Source organism: Alosa pseudoharengus, unplaced genomic scaffold (assembly GCF_046254945.1).
Source record: "Alosa pseudoharengus isolate Yale_2024_CS ecotype anadromous, Long Island Sound unplaced genomic scaffold, YU_APseudo_1.1 YU_APseudo_1.1_scf_12, whole genome shotgun sequence".
Classification (NCBI taxonomy): Eukaryota; Metazoa; Chordata; class Actinopteri; order Clupeiformes; family Clupeidae; genus Alosa; species Alosa pseudoharengus.
Window position 1 is genome coordinate 2,607,541 of NW_027468587.1, and position 14,080 is coordinate 2,621,620.

A 14,080-nucleotide genomic window follows, 5' to 3' on the forward strand; every position below is an offset into this window, starting at 1 on the left:
GTAGATGAAGCAGGTTTATTTGTCTGCATGGGTCAGGAAATACAACATGAGGGAAGACAGTGAGATCTGGTCCGCCTGCAGCAGTTAACTTCCCTTCTGCTCTCAGACACAATCCTATTACTACACTAAGTATCTAAGCATATGGTTATTTCATTTCAGGTCCAGTATGAGGTGAGGTGTGTCAATAAAATAATACAAAATAAATTCCAAAAGGGAATAATGTGGCATAAAAACATAAGTGTGAATGTGTAAATGTATGTAACTGTATGAGTAAACTACTTATATATCTAATCTGTTGAAATCTGTTATATTTCTAATTAGATCTAATTATATTCTTACATGGGGTGATCATCCAGTATGATAAAATAAATATAAACAGTAGAATATGCACACATTCAATCAGAGAGTGAATTCGATATACCACATACAAATACAAACACTACTTCATCTATTTTCATTAGAAAACACGCAAAACAGCGCTCATAAAAAGGTAAACACTCCACTCTTGTGGTGATACAGCGGTACTGCATTTAGAACGCTACAAAGACGTTAACGGCTAGTCATTCTACCTCGCGAATGCTAGCCATGCTACGAGTGAAACATAAAACATTCACGAAACATAAAATCAAAACAACAAATACTTATTGGTTACCTGCATGGGTCAGGAAATACAACATGAGGGAAGACAGTGAGATCTGGTCCGCCTGAACAAAATAAATGTGATATTAAAATTTGCACTAAAGCCATACGATCGTGCTTCAAGGTCAAACGAAAATACAAAACCAAATAAAAGTTACAAGACAATACAAAACATCGCTGAAACGCGAGTTATGTGGATGAACATACATAATGATTTTAACAATAGATATAGGACATATATAATACAATTTATAACACTTTTAATGACTTTTAATGCGGACCCTCATTTTCCCAGCTTACCTGCAGCAGTTAACTTCCCTTCTGCTGCAGGACACCCACAATGCAACTACTGTACAGAATAATTCCAAAATAAAAGTCTTGACCCATTTTGCAGGATTTAACAATAACTATATGGAGCACTTTATTAACACCGTTACATACACCCCCCTTAAATACTGCTAAATTGGGGACGTACCATAAAGAGAATATCAAGAGAAAAAAAAAAAAAGAGAAGAGAGAGAAAAAAAAATTCTGTGGTCATTCGCCTGTATGAAGAGAAGAAGAAACTAGTATTTCACTAAAGAGTATCAAAAGCTGTCGATCAAGAAATCCTCCAACTAGGGAGTACCTAAAGAATGGGATGGCGCCTTACCCCAGACTGAAAGTAGACTCTAGAGATGCCTGCTACACCTCAAATTCTGCTATAACACTACATATATCTGATACTTCTCTCTATTTGTGTCTTGTGTACTCTCAGACTGACTAAATCTAATACTAAGAGTTCAGCCTAAAACAAACTTTTAACTAGAGAAATAAAAGAATTTACTGTGGACTCAGGAGTGTCAAGAAGTTGTTCATTCATCTCACAAATGAGTCTTATAGGAGGTTTGACAGCCCTGCCTCGTCTGGTATGAGTAACTGTGTCGTCAAAACCCTGGGGTTGAGTGCATACTGGTTGGAGCTCAGCATCGTGTGAACCAAAGCCATTACTCGCAGGGACAACATCACTGTTCTGTTTTCTCTCTTCACCTGCGACGTCACTAGCTGAGTCAACTAGTTCTGACAAACAATCAGACACATCCGGCGAGTCTGTGTTGGGAGTTTGACAATCCTCCACCTCGAAGTCAGCAGGGCTAGTGAGCACCCACTGTGAAGTCCGGTCACCACAGCCATCGTCCTCATCTGGAGGGATGATCTCAGGGACCGCCTCACCACTGTCACTGGAAGGGAGTTCTTGCATATCTCCAACAGGCAAAAAGTTCACAGGAAGCAGAAGATTTCTGTGGACTACCTTCACTCTGTCTGAGTTGACTTCTCTGATCTTGTAGACATTGATGTTGGGATTCACAGCCACGACCTCATATGGAAAAGACTCCCATTTGTCTGCTACCTTCCTCTTTCCTCTTTCACCTCTGTTCGCGATGAGCACTCTGTCACCGATGGCAAGTGGGGAGCCCTTGACTTTCCTGTTGTAGAGCCTGGCGTGTCGAGTCTGTTCTTTCTGACTGTGCTTCTGTGCTATCTGCACCGCCTCACGCAGGTCTTTCTTCAGGCGATACACAAACTCATTGTGGTCCACCACTACACCATCAGAGAGGACAGTCTGAAACAGGATGTCAACTGGGAGACGAGGGACTCTACCAAACATGAGATAGAAAGGTGCAAATCCTGTTGTCTCATGCTCTGTGCAGTTGTAACAGAAGGTGAGCAGCTGTAACATCTGAGGCCATCTGGCTTTTGACTTAGGCGGCAAAGTTCTGATCATAGATCCAAGGGTCCTGTTGAATCTTTCAACAACGCCGTTGCCCATGGGGTGGTATGGCGTCGTGTGTGACTTCTCGACACCTGACAGAGTCAACAGTTCCTTGATCAATTTGCTTTCGAAATTTGCACCTTGGTCAGAGTGAATTCTCTTGGGAAAGCCGTAAACGAGAAAGAAGTCATTCCAGAGTCTCCGAGCTACTTGCTTGGCAGATTGATTTTTGCATGGGAATGCATGGGCCATCTTAGAGAAGTGATCAGTCACGACGAGCACATCCATGGACTTCCCATCATTGACCTCCGCAGACCAAAAGTCGATGCAGATCAACTCCATCGGCTCTGATGTGCGGATACTCTCCAGCGGAGCACGAGCATTGGGCTCCGGTGTCTTCCCAACAACACAACGATGACAGTTCTTCACATGATCGTCAATGTCTCTCTTCATGCCAACCCAGAAGAATCTCTGTCTTGCAAGAGACAACGTTCGGCTTTTCCCCTGGTGACCAGCTGTATCATGAAGCCCTGTGAGAACTTGTGCTTTGAGAGAGTTCGGCACCACAAAGAGGAAAAGTCGTCTGTTCATGTTGTGGTCTCTTCTAACCTTGGACAGCACACCATCACGGATAACCAGCTTGTCCCAGTACTTCAGGAGCTGACGTACACTGGAGGGCTCATCTGCTCTTTCGCTCTTAGAAGGCTTTCGACGTCTCTCAATGTAGTAGAGAACTCGGTTGATGGTTACATCTTGTCCCTGCTGGTTCACAAGACTGCTGTGGGGAATGGAGTCAACATGCTGCAATTGAGGAACAGCTGGGTTCGCCCCCATGACTTCACTCAGGCCACCTGTAGAGTGTGCGTCCAAAACAGCTGAAATTTCTGGAGCTCCGACTGAACCACTGGCTGAGGCTTCAACACTGTGTGCGTCCTGTGGACCATTTCCTGATCTCAGGACCATCTGATGGTTGGTGGTGTACTTGAAAGCATGTTGAACAGTGTCATCAACAACAGCACTGACATTCTTCAAAAGAGACAAGTATGGCTCTGTGACGAGACGGTGACTTATGCAAGACTGGACAAACGGCTCTCTGCTCAAAGCATCAGCGACAACATTTCTGGGGCCTGGAACATACTTCAGATCAAAACTGTATGATGCGAGTTTAGCCACCCATCGCTGCTCACAAGCGTCTAGCCTAGGCTTTGTCAAGATGTACGTCAAAGGATTGTTGTCCGTCCAGGCTGTGAAGTGACGTCCTTTTAGCCAATGGCTGAACTTTTCGCATACAGCCCACTTTAAAGCAAAGAATTCCAGTCTGTGAGCAGGGTAATTCATCTGAGAGCGAGAAAGCGTTCTGCTGGCAAAGGCTACTGGTCTTGCCACGTCTTCACCAGGAGGGACTTGAGATAGAACTGCCCCGACTCCATCAAAGGACGCATCTATGGCCAGAATGAAAGGTTGGTCAAAGGTGGGATGAGCCAAAGTTACATTCTGCAGCAGGTCTGACTTCAAGGTATCAAAAGCGGTCTGACATGCAGACGTCCAGTCAGAGGGAGCAAGTTTGGCATAGCTGATTCTCCTCCTAGGTTTTCTTCCCTTTCTCACATTAGTCTGCTTGCTGGAACCTGCAGTCAACTGGAAGAGCGGCTTGGCTTTGGCAGAACATCCCTGGATAAAGTGTTGGTAATACAGCACCATACCGAGGAACGACCTGATCTTCTTTGGACACGGGGTTTGTCCATCAATCTCCATAAGATCTGTTCTCTGGACTTTGCTGATGGCTTCGACTTTGCCAGGGTCTGTCTGGATTCCATCCTCACAGATGATGTGGCCAAGGAACTTCACGGATCGTCTCAGGAAGAAACACTTCTTAGGGGCCAGCTTCAGGTTATGACTGGACAGACGGGAGAAGACCATTTCAAGGCGTTGGAGGGCCACAGACTCAGACGCCGCAAACACCATCAGATCGTCCAGGTAGCACAGAACACTACTGAAGTTCTCATCTCCAAAGATAGACATCATCATTCTCATGAATGTGGCTGGACTGTTGGAGAGACCCTGAGGGAGTCTGTTGTACTCGTGCAGGCCAAAGGGAGAAGAAAAAGCGGTGTATTTCTTGTGCTCTTCCTGTAGAGGCACATTATAATAGCCTGACGTCAGGTCCATAGTGGAGAAGAAGACGTTTCCACCCAGAGCAGCTAACACGTCAGACTGGTGCGGCAGCGGGTAAGCGTCTCTGACAGTTCGTGCATTAAGCCACCTGAAGTCAGTGCAGATCCTTAAATCGCCATTCTTCTTCCAGACCAACACAAGTGGAGATGCATAATCACTGTGTGACTTACTGATGATTCCTTTCTCCTCCATCTCGTTCAAAGCTGTTCTTAGTGAAGCATACTGGCTTGGTGGTATTCGCCTGTACGGCAAACGAAAGGGTCGGTCATCGGTCAAATGGATGCGATGGACAAAGTCTCTGGCTTCTCCACAGTCCATTTTGTCTCTTGAGAATATTGACTCATATCTCTCAATGACTTGAAGCAGCTCATCTTTCCAGTGTGCTGACACCTCACAAGACTCCAAGTCGACGTCGGGAAGATTCAGGTTGCGCAGGACATGTTTAATCTCGTCACTGGATCTGGGCGTTGAAGCGGGACAGGCATTCTCAGCGCACTGCACATTTGACTTGATCTGTTCTGGTTGTGGTAGTTCTTCCACAGCGATACAAGGGGACACATCAGCTATCTTGGTGTTCTTTCTCAACACGACTCTGTGGTTGGTTGGATTGATGACTTTCAGCGGAACAGAACCATCTCCCCAAAGCGGTGTGATTACTCTGCCAACCATTATCTGCTTTGGTCTTGACCTTGACTTCGTCGGCTCAACGATGACTGTGCTGCCCACCGACAACACTGAAGACACGGGTAGCTTTCCCCAAACCAGGTGTTCTGTCTGCGGCTCTAATGTCACACTTCTCTGGAGCTTCACAGTGCCTACTCTCTCTGGCACAGACTCACCTCTCCACCTCTCAGTGTTGGAGAAAAGGGACAAAAACTCGTGACACTCATCACTCTGGATATGGCTGGGCGTGGACATGAGTCTCCAGTAGCCAGTCGTCCCTTTCAGCTGTGTCAAGAGCCTCTTGATGGCGTTGGTGCCCAGGATCATCTCCTCAGTCTGACCTGGCACAACTAAAGTAGGGACCGTCATGGAACAACCATACATCGACACTTGAAGGTCATAAATCGCTGTGGGACTGACACGATTGCCTCCACAGCCAACAATAACAATGTTGTGCGCTGACTGCTTTGCTATATCTGGAATGCATCTCAATAAACTAGCTTCAGCAAACTCGCTAAGAGTACATGCCATGGATCCACTATCAATAAGGGCTTTAAAAGTGGGGCCATTCTCAATTGAAACTGATGTGTAAAACAGACTATCTGATCTTGGAACTGTCTGTAAACTCTGAAAAATTACTGTCTTGTCTGAAGAAATATCACTACTGTACAGCTGACTTAAAGATTCATAATCTGAAAAAGCTTCGAAACTAGAGGTGGGAGGCTCACTCTCAAGATCTACGTGGTCCTCCCCTACACGCAGATCAGTCAGTTTGACGGCTGGCTGATGGGTGTTGCACTCCCGCCTCTGTGTGGACATTTGTTCCGTGGGTGATCAGGCGAGAAACACTGGAAACACAGTCTGTTATCCCTACAGTGTGACAGAGCAGAATGAGAGGAGTCTTTACAGACTAAGCAAGGTGTGTCGTTAAGGCCCTGAATCCGAGGTAGGCCACTGGGCTTCCTACTAGTCGGTCTGGACTGGGCATTGCTCATGAGAACTTTCTCCAGCATACTAATTATCCTCTCCAGAGAAGAGTGATCTGTGGGTGCAGACTGTTGTGGAGACCGTGGGTTACACAGGGGCGCTGGGCTAGTAGCTACCTCTATTCTGTTCACAGCCACTTCCTTCTCCAGGACTGTCTTATCTTTCCTCTTCCCTGCTGCTCTGATGAATTTCTCTGAGTGGTATTCATTCAAGACTTCCTGCACCTCAGAAGCAGACCACTTATCAATGGTCTTAGAACGAAATGTGAGGGCCAAATCAGAGTTCGGGCAGTTCCGAATGAACATTCGTGTGACCTCAATGGACAGATTGTCTTGCTGCTTACCCTGTTCTTTGAGACATTCCGCAGTGACATCAGCAGCACGGTTGAGGCGCAGCCAGTAGTCATAGGGGTCTTCCTGTGGCTCAGGGAGAGTGGTGTAAAAGTCTTGCAAAGGGAGAGGTGAAAACTGCTGACAACTGAAATGCTTCCTCAAAAGACTGTACATTACATCTGGGTTACTCCTGATGTCGACTCCGCTAGATTTCATGCCCACTCTGACAACATCCTTGGCTTTGCCTCTTAAGTGAATGAGAATCTCCTCACCTTGTTCCTCAGTCGGCAGGCAACCCTTCCTGATGAAGGTCCGCATGAGCTCAATCCACTCTTCAAGTGTAACAGAATCTGATGAGTCACCTCTGAAGGTAGGAGGATCTCTCACTTTCCTCTGACTCACTACGTGAAGCTGAGATGAACTAGATAAAAAGTCCTGAGCTGGAGTGTGACTGTCCTGTGTGTGTGTACTAGCTATAGCTGCTGTTGGGCTAGGCCTGCTCAAGTGTGTGAGAATACTGTCTGCGAGCTGCTGACCTATGTGTTGCACAATGTTACCCATCTGACCTACAAGGTCAAGAGGAGTGGACGTGTACGGGAGCTGGTGTGTGGAGGAGCTATCCTGTTGTGTGGGAGCAGTGTGTGGTGAATCCCTAATGAGAGGAGGTAAAGCATGGGCTGCCATCCCTACGCTACAACCTACATCTGAGCTAAACTCTGGAAAAGGGATAGGCGCCCCCAATAAACCCCTACCCCGACCAACACTACCCGGAGTCTGGAAGTACTGAGATCTGGTAAACTGTGAGCTATCCATTACAATGAAAGAGCAATATAGAAAAGTAGAAAGTAGAAAAGTAGAAAGCAGAAAACCTATGTACACTATAATACAAATACTATCATCTCACATCACAATCATATAATTACATAATTCACATGCTGCAGGTATACTGAACCATATGCACTCAGCTGATGTTAAGCCAAAAGAGGACAACAGGCCCACCGGTCCGAAGAGGCGTTGATCGGCGACCAACTGGAGAACACGGGGTCACGGCACCACTGTAACTTGCGTTGTGTTTTACTGGTGTATCACTCGGAAACGATGATGGTAGATGAAGCAGGTTTATTTGTCTGCATGGGTCAGGAAATACAACATGAGGGAAGACAGTGAGATCTGGTCCGCCTGCAGCAGTTAACTTCCCTTCTGCTCTCAGACACAATCCTATTACTACACTAAGTATCTAAGCATATGGTTATTTCATTTCAGGTCCAGTATGAGGTGAGGTGTGTCAATAAAATAATACAAAATAAATTCCAAAAGGGAATAATGTGGCATAAAAACATAAGTGTGAATGTGTAAATGTATGTAACTGTATGAGTAAACTACTTATATATCTAATCTGTTGAAATCTGTTATATTTCTAATTAGATCTAATTATATTCTTACATGGGGTGATCATCCAGTATGATAAAATAAATATAAACAGTAGAATATGCACACATTCAATCAGAGAGTGAATTCGATATACCACATACAAATACAAACACTACTTCATCTATTTTCATTAGAAAACACGCAAAACAGCGCTCATAAAAAGGTAAACACTCCACTCTTGTGGTGATACAGCGGTACTGCATTTAGAACGCTACAAAGACGTTAACGGCTAGTCATTCTACCTCGCGAATGCTAGCCATGCTACGAGTGAAACATAAAACATTCACGAAACATAAAATCAAAACAACAAATACTTATTGGTTACCTGCATGGGTCAGGAAATACAACATGAGGGAAGACAGTGAGATCTGGTCCGCCTGAACAAAATAAATGTGATATTAAAATTTGCACTAAAGCCATACGATCGTGCTTCAAGGTCAAACGAAAATACAAAACCAAATAAAAGTTACAAGACAATACAAAACATCGCTGAAACGCGAGTTATGTGGATGAACATACATAATGATTTTAACAATAGATATAGGACATATATAATACAATTTATAACACTTTTAATGACTTTTAATGCGGACCCTCATTTTCCCAGCTTACCTGCAGCAGTTAACTTCCCTTCTGCTGCAGGACACCCACAATGCAACTACTGTACAGAATAATTCCAAAATAAAAGTCTTGACCCATTTTGCAGGATTTAACAATAACTATATGGAGCACTTTATTAACACCGTTACACAAGGTAATGGTGTCTCCCTTGTTTATAATAACTTAATGCTGCAGCGAGCTCCGACATAGTAAAGGTCCTGATTGTTTGTTAACATTAGTTTGTTTCACTAGAGTATGCCGAAAGCCTGTCCCCCTCCTACCTCGGCTCACCTCTTGTGATGACCGGTCATTGACTTTTTAAGGTAGGCCTATGTATACATGTTGTCCGTGATGTGCAAGTGTCACGGTGACTTATTATAGCGTGATGGTTTATTGAAGCCTTTTAAACTAAACATGTTTTCCCCCTACAGGCCTTCGAATTGTGGGCAAGGGGTTCTGACCACTGTTTTCTCCGTGTTTTGTTTTTGAGTTCTAGGATCGTAGCCAGCCATGTTTTTCTTTTAGTTTGGGGTTGTTGATATCGTGTCTGTGTGTGGGTGTGTGCGCGTGCGTCTTCGTACGGGCAGGCGCTTTGTCTGTTTTTTTTGGTTTGTTTTGGGTTTTCTTAATTTCTTATATATTTTGCCCCATTCTTCTCTCGTTGTCCATCTACGGCCTGCGGCCTACTGAACTTCATCTAGTCAGCCAAACCTGTGTAGTAGCCTGCTTTGTGTGAGCACCTGTTAGTGTGGGTTGACAATTGCTGTGTATCCTCGTGTGATGAAATTACTTCCTTAGATAGCATGGTGTGTAGTTCGAAGTAACCTTGTGTGACTTATAGCTTAGTCCATCACTTCCCAGCTTGATTCTATAGAGGTTGTGGTCTGACTGAGATGTAGTGGGTGGGTGTGGGCCCATATTACTTAAGAGTTGGGGGCATTTGTGTCTGTTTATGGTATCTTGTCTATGTTGGCTGTGTGTATTTTCCTTTGTTATTGTTATGTGTATCCTGTACTCTCTTTCTTTTTAAAGAAAAAAAAAGAAAAAACTTTCTAAGAAAATGATAAGACAAGGACTACAAACAAATAAACGATTTATTGACTGAGACAGCCTCTATGTTCATTTACTTGAATAGCCTGCTCTGGTAGTTTATATACGGCAACCAAACACTTTGCTACATTTGACCCTGCTCGCAGCGCCAAATGTAGCAAAGTGTTTGGTTGCCGTATATAAACTACCAGAGCAGGCTATTCAAGTAAATGAACATAGAGGCTGTCTCAGTCAATAAATCGTTTATTTGTTTGTAGTCCTTGTCTTATCATTTTCTTAGAAAGTTTTTTCTTTTTTTTTCTTTAAAAAGAAAGAGAGTACAGGATACACATAACAATAACAAAGGAAAATACACACAGCCAACATAGACAAGATACCATAAACAGACACAAATGCCCCCAACTCTTAAGTAATATGGGCCCACACCCACCCACTACATCTCAGTCAGACCACAACCTCTATAGAATAATCAAGCTGGGAAGTGATGGACTAAGCTATAAGTCACACAAGGTTACTTCGAACTACACACCATGCTATCTAAGGAAGTAATTTCATCACACAAGGATACACAGCAATTGTCAACCCACACTAACAGGTGCTCACACAAAGCAGGCTACTACACAGGTTTGGCTGACTAGATGAAGTTCAGTAGGCCGCAGGCCGTAGATGGACAACGAGAGAAGAATGGGGCAAAATATATAAGAAATTAAGAAAACCCAAAACAAACCAAAAAAAACAGACAAAGCGCCTGCCCGTACGAAGACGCACGCGCACACACCCACACACAGACACGATATCAACAACCCCAAACTAAAAGAAAAACATGGCTGGCTACGATCCTAGAACTCAAAAACAAAACACGGAGAAAACAGTGGTCAGAACCCCTTGCCCACAATTCGAAGGCCTGTAGGGGGAAAACATGTTTAGTTTAAAAGGCTTCAATAAACCATCACGCTATAATAAGTCACCGTGACACTTGCACATCACGGACAACATGTATACATAGGCCTACCTTAAAAAGTCAATGACCGGTCATCACAAGAGGTGAGCCGAGGTAGGAGGGGGACAGGCTTTCGGCATACTCTAGTGAAACAAACTAATGTTAACAAACAATCAGGACCTTTACTATGTCGGAGCTCGCTGCAGCATTAAGTTATTATAAACAAGGGAGACACCATTACCTTGCACAGCTGGCGATGAATGCTAACGCTACTGGCTGCCACCCAGAGTTTGTCTGAAGCGATTCACTAAAAACAACAAGCACGCATGACTTAAGAACACTAGCCGAGGGCAACATGGTACCTTCGTAGTTGATAACCACATGCAGCATAACAAAAGCCTTTACATACCGCTCAACGACCGATGTACCGCTAGCAATTCCAGCCTTCCGACGCCGGCAACACGTTACAAACAAATGACGCCGGAAGACCGTGTTTTAAACAGGAAGACATTTGTTGCTCATTGTCAGTCCCACCCCTAGATGCACACAATCCGCCTGGCAGCTGTGAAAAGTTCACCCGACTACACTATTTTAGTATTACAAGCTATGGCTTGCTTGTGGTTGTAAAGACGCCCAACAAGGGATCAATCTAACATGTAGTCACTGGTCTATAAACTTGGGTCAATATGATTGATGTTAAATCAACGTTGATTTGATATCAAGAAAAAAGGCATAGGAAAAAGGGCGTCAAAATGATATGGAATTGACGTCATTGAATTGACCACCATATGAGAACCAATAATGTTAATAATCTTAATAGTAGTAATAATAGCCCACTAGGCTAATGTTACTATTGTTTTGACACTTCTACCAATCAGTCTGGTAATATAACAGACTAAAATGCCAAAAGTAATCATTTTCACGATTGTTTTTAATGGATGCTTATCACCGCTTGATAAGCGCATGCGCACACACAGCAATTCCCATCCCCCACCCCTGATCAAATTCAAATTCGCGCAGCACTCTAGAATCTTCACTGAGTTTGCTCCTTTTCAACTGCAGTCACCAGTGACTTCAACAATCAACCGTCACTTTTCTGTCATGCCTCTGACTGAATGACAAGCTGTACAAACTCTGCCGTCATCATATCCCAGGTAAGAATTACAGTACTTTTGTATGCCAATTGAAAACGTGAATTTATTCGAAATATATTGTTTTCATAATGGAATGTTAATCAAAGCCGTTAGTCATGTTTAGAATTAGCTAGTGAGCTAACGCTAGCGATGTTAGCTGTTAATGTTAACTTTTCCAGTAGCAGACTAACTTCACTATTATGTGGAATATCTGTTTGTTTGCCTGTTTGTCTGTTTGTTAGTTTTAAAATGAAATAGCAGGCGCAAGTAAGTTAGCTATACATTTAAAGTAACGTTAGCTACATTTAAAATGGCTGTTACCATGCAGGCTAGCAGACACAGATGAAAGTTGTTAACGTTAGAATTAATAACGGTTAACGTTAGCTCTACCTTGCGAACTTCCATGGGACATAGGTAACGTTAGGTCACTGTATTTAAACTTAATACATGTAGTGCTAGTGTTGATACATAATATAGTGTTGCTATAACTGCAAAGAGGTCCTGTATGAATTAAGTATATATCAGTTATCTACCCACTGATTTAAGGAACTGCAGTTTAATATAGCCATGTTTATTAACAGACCTGTCATTTAATGGATGTGATGGGTGGGTGGCACCTCAATATCATGTAAAGGGATCTTTAGTTTGTGAAGGGTAGTGTTAGGCTACATATTCTTCATTTCATAACCCTTATTTGCCCCTTGTTTGATGTACCTGACTTGCTCTGAGGCATGTGTTAAGATGCATGTGAGTGTAGTAGTGCTTCAGTGATGGTCTTTTCATGTTCTGTGTGTTTTGCAACATATTAATCTTAGTCTCCCTCTGTTTGCAGGTGGTGTGTTGTGAGGATTGCTGCAGTAAGAACACTGAGTGCATTCTGGAATATTCCAAATGTGTGCCACGTCCAAGCTCGCAAGAGAGTTCACTCACCAGGTAAAGACACACACACACACACACACAATGTTATTTTGAAGTATTAAAAAACATTGTTGTTTTAGAATTTTCGAACGAAATGGTTGGTAATTAGCACGTTTACGAGTATAGTTTACATTCCGGTATGATGGCAGAAGTGTCTTTGTGTACTGTGTGCCAAAACTATACTATTTAGCATGGTTGTGCAGCTACTTCAAATACTGTAAGTATTGTAATTTATCTACATATAACACTACCGTTAAGCGTGGGAAAAAAGTGGAGGTGGGGGTGGGGCGGGGATTGCATGGAAGGAGATGCATGCTATTTCAAGAGTTGAACACCCATTCACTTTACTTTTTTAGCACAGTTAATTTGGTCTCTCTCTAATTTGAAGGGTTTGTTACATAAACCATATATTTTTTTGCATAAAACGTAAAAACTACTGCTAACGTAACGTTAATTTACCCACTGCATTACAGATATTGGTTTGTACCATCACTGTATTCAAGAGTTCGATGATGGAGAAAGTGAACTTTCTTTTGAGATTACACCTATCAAAGATTGTAGCCTTTACCGAAATAGTCACGCTGCCCCTCCATTTCAATTGTTGATGCGCCAAAAGTAGACCTATCATGCTTATCAAGTGTAACTCTCTGAAGACATCCTTAACTTGTAAGTGTTGGAATTGTTGCTAGGTAGTTAATTTAAGTTCACTCAAAATGTCAGGCCGATTGTATGGTGTGTGCGTCTCGTCACTGCTATGGCGCGTTTACATGTTATCTGTCACTGCCAGCACGTTCTATACTCAGCGTCGTCCATCCTTGCAAATGGGTTCAAGTGAGGACATAGAGTTAAGTTGTAAACAATTGTAAAAATGATTGCCATAATCTGATTACACTCAAAAGACGTCTGGTTTTGGTACTCTACAAATTAATGTTTTACTTTTGTTATGCAATGTTAATGGTATACAGATTAAAACATGTTTTCAGTGTCTCTTTAGCTGAAAACTACTTCCAACATGCATGCCTCTTCCATGAATAGGCGCTCTTAGCCTGGCTAACGTCAGACCTCATTGAGATAGGGTCTGGGAATTAGACATTAATTTTCTCGTATTTGAAACATGGTTTACGAATGCCCAGAGCCGTTTATTGGGCGCTATGAATGTCTATCAAATGCGTCTGTACATAGCTCATAACGGCTTTGGCGTGTCGTCATCGTCTTGCTGCCCTCCCTCCGTTCTGTGATTGGTTCCTTCGTTGAGGTGAAAACGAAGTCCATAGAATCCAGGCTGCCTAGCAGCGTGAATAAAATCGCGTGCGTAAGGCACCATGGGAAAACCCAGGCTAAGGCACTCTAGTCCTTGAGCCACCCCCTAGTCCACCCACCCACCTACCCATCCGCCCCCCGGAAAAAAAAACAAAAAAACTTGGGGGTGTCACTCCCGGGATTTTAAAAACAATTCTAG